Raw genomic sequence first — 3940 nt, forward strand, 5'->3', positions numbered from 1 at the left:
CCATCCCCGCCTCTTCGACCTGTTTGTTTCCTCTCCACCTATCCTCTCCTCTATCCCTCTTCTATCCGCCTCCCACTCTCTCCCTATTTATTTCAAAACCCCCTTCCCCTCCCCCTTTTCTGATGAAGGGTCTAGGCCCGAAACGTCAGCCTCTCTGCTCCTATGATGCTGCTTGGCCTGCTGTGTTCATCCAGCCCTGCACCTTGTTGTCTCGGATTCTCCAGCATCTGCAGTTCCTACTATCTTTGATAAAAGTTCATGCTAGTTCCTGGAAAATTATATGAATTGTCCAAAGCAGGCACTGCATATGTTAAAATTGTTATTTGCGATATGGCATTTGGAGTATTATTTATAATTTATTGGCTTTTCCCCAGAATTAAAATTGGTAAAGCACCATATAAACTAAAATCAAACTCTGTAAAGGTAGAATTATAATGACGACAGTAGTAATAGTCATTGTATTCCATGAGGCCATAAGCATAAGAAATGTTGGACTATAGGTTTCTTGCTAAGATATTGAGGGACTTATGGGAGCAGATGTTGTTTTGTGCCTCTTGAGAAAGTGATTTGGTTTTGGTTTTGATTTGCGAGTCCTGGCAGCATCGTACTTGCTTCTGGAATGTTTCTCAAACTGAAACATGTGCCCTCTGATGCAGAAAGAAGTAAACATTTGTCTGCACGAATAACGCTTCCAGTTTGTTTTGGATTCCTAGCTCCACTTGCTCACAACAGTTAAATCCTGCAAGGACCGTGTTATCCTCTTATTGATGAAAGAATGGCATCCATTATTTGTGATGCCGTCTGTTCTTTTGATTTGGACCTCTCAAACATTGGTCTTGACTTGTCCCTCTTTGGCGATCTGCATGCCATAATACAGCTACCACCTGCTACATCAGTTGATAAGAGTTCCAAAATTTCCTGCTCTTGAATTTTTGAGAAGATTTGTAATTCAGGTGGATGAGGTTGTAGACTGGCTTGCCGAGCCGGTGTGTTTGATTGCAGACGTTTCATCACGCTGCTAGGTAACACAGTCAGTGTGCCTCTGATGAAGCGTTGGTGTTCTGAACCGCTTGTTATTTATATGCCTCTGTTTGCTGGGGTGGTTGGCACCACTTCCGGTTTTGTTTTTCAGTGGTTTGTGTAATGGGTCTAGTTATTTGTGTTTATTGATGGAGTTCTGGTTGGACTGCCAGGCCTCCAGCAATTCCCTAGCATGTCTGTGTTTAGCTTGTGCTATTCTGGATGTGTTGTCCCAGTCAGATTTGTGTCCTTCCTTGTCCGTGTGTACTGAGACCAGTGAGAACTGGTAGTTTTTGTTGGTGGCTAGTTGGTGTTTGTGTATCCTTGTTGTCAATTTTCTTTCAGTTTGGCCTATGTAAAGTTTCTCACAGTCCTTGCATTGTATTTTGTATATTACTTTGATTTTATTGGTTGTGGGTATGGGATCCTTTACGTTCGTCAGCATCTATCATATCTGCCCTATACAAAACACCAACGCTTCACCGGAGGCACACTGATGATGTTACCTAGCAGGGTGAAGAAGCGTCTGCAGTCAAACACACTGGCTTGGTGAGCAAGTCTACAACCTCGTTTCCTGTTCTGTTTTGTTTAACAACACCCTTAATGTAGCTCTGCATTACTCCTGAGGGATCTTGGGCTATTCTGATACTGTTCTAACATGGGTCTCTTAGTATCCACACCTGTTAGCTTGGAGCCCCTGACTCATCAGTCCACAACCACATCTAAGTCAGATTCTCTGAAAAGTGGCAGTTCTCTTACCTGGTTGGAGTCTCCCTTGTCCCCAGAATTAGTATATTTTAACTGGCGTTCTCTGGACTATTAGCTGTTGATTTACTTCAGGGCTATTTCTCCATGCTGATGCTTGCAATAAGGAAGCTAGGTGACTCTGATTCTGTTTTGATAGAGCATGATAGAGGATGCATGCAACATGAGAGAAGAGGAGGGTGGCTTTTGCCTTTTTTCTTCTTGCCTTTATCAGCCAGTTCAAAGGGAAAGATGATTGAAAAAGACAAGCTACTCTTCTTCCTGCTCCTCTTATATGCTCCCACTCTTTCACCTGTGCCCTATGATTCATCATCCACGCAGTCACCATGGACTGATGGAACTGGACTGCTTGCATTGCAGTTTCGTTGTGGGGAATGCCAGAATGGGTGGCTTCTGTTAGAGAGAGTGGATCAATAACATTCAGCAGACCTGTGCAGTATCAATAGCTTGTCTCAGGATTTTGGCCTGCGCATTACAGAATTGATGCCAGTTCATTTTTAAAACACCTCTGCTCTCTTCAGTTGGACATAAAGCAGTTTTTCCGCCGCCTCCGCCTCCATGCTTACTACTTCAACCGCGAGCATAACCCTCCCTCTACTGACCCCTTCTCCCGCTTCCAACACACCCCCTCCTCCTGGACACCACCCCAAGGCCTCCTACCCTCCCTCGACCTCTTCATCTCCAACTGCCGTCGAGACATCAATCGCCTCAACCTCTCCACCCCTCTCACCCACTCCAACCTCTCCCCCGCAGAACGTGCAGCCCTCCGCTCCCTCTGCTCCAATCCCAACCTCACCATAAAACCCACGGACAAGGGAGGCGCAGTTGTAGTGTGGCACACTGACCTCTACATCGCCGAGGCCAGACGCCAACTCTCTGACACCACCTCCTACCGCCCCCTTGGTCGTGACCCCACCCTGAGCACCGAACCATCCTCTCCCAAACCATCCACAACCTCATCACCTCAGATGACCTCCCACCCACGGCCTCCAACCTCATCGTTCCCCAATCCCGCACTGCCCGCTTCTATCTCCTTCCCAAAATCCACAAACCTGAATGCTCTGGTCGACCCATTGTCTCCGCCTGCTCCTGCCCCACTGAACTGATCTCCAACTATCTGGACTCCATTTTCTCCCCCTTGGTCCAGGAACTCCCTACCTATGTCCGTGACACCACCCATGCCCTCCACCTCCTCCAGAACTTCCAATTCCCCGATCCCCAACACCTCATCTTTACCATGGACGTCCAGTCCCTCTACACCTGCATTCCCCATACAGATGGCCTAAAGGCCCTCCGCTTCTTCCTGTCCCGCAGGCCCGACCAGTCCCCCTCCACTGACACCCTCATCCGCTTAGCCGAACTCGTCCTCACCCTCAACAACTTCTCTTTCAATTCCTCCCACTTCCTACAGACAAAGGGGGTGGCCATGGGTACCCACATGGGCCGAAGCTACGCCTGCCTCTTTGTAGGTTACGTGGAACAATCCCTCTTCCGTACCTACACTGTCCCTAAACCCTACCTCTTCCTCCGTTACATTGATGACTATCGGCGCCGCCTCATGCTCCCACGAGGAGCTCGAACAGTTTATCCACTTCACCAACACCTTCCACCCCAACCTTAAGTTTATCTGGACCATCTCTAATACCTCTCTCCCCTTCCTGGACCTCTCTGTCTCCATCTCGGGCAACCACCTAGAAACCGATATTCATTTCAAGCCCACCGACTCCCACAGCTACCTAGAATACTCCTCCTCCCACCCACCTTCCTGCAAAAATGCCATCCACTATTCCCAATTCCTTCGCCTCCGCCGCATCTGCTCCCAGGATGAGGCATTCCACTCCCATACATCTCAGTTGTCCTCGTTTTCAAGGACCGTAACCCCCCCCCGCCTCAGTGGTCGAGAACGCCCTCAACCGTGTCTCCCACATCTCTCACAACTCATCCCTCACACCCCGTCCACGCAGTAAGAACCAAAAAAGAATCCCCCTTGTCCTCACATACCACCCCACCAACCTCTGGATCCAACACATCATCCTCCGACACTTCCGCCATCTGCAATCCGACCCCACCGCCAAAGACATCTTTCCCTCCCCACCCTTATCTGCTTTCCGGAGGGACCACTCTCTCCGTGACTCCCGTGTCCGCTCCACACTCC

This window comes from Rhincodon typus, chromosome 6, assembly GCF_021869965.1.
Source record: "Rhincodon typus isolate 14 chromosome 6, sRhiTyp1.1, whole genome shotgun sequence".
Taxonomy (NCBI): domain Eukaryota; kingdom Metazoa; phylum Chordata; class Chondrichthyes; order Orectolobiformes; family Rhincodontidae; genus Rhincodon; species Rhincodon typus.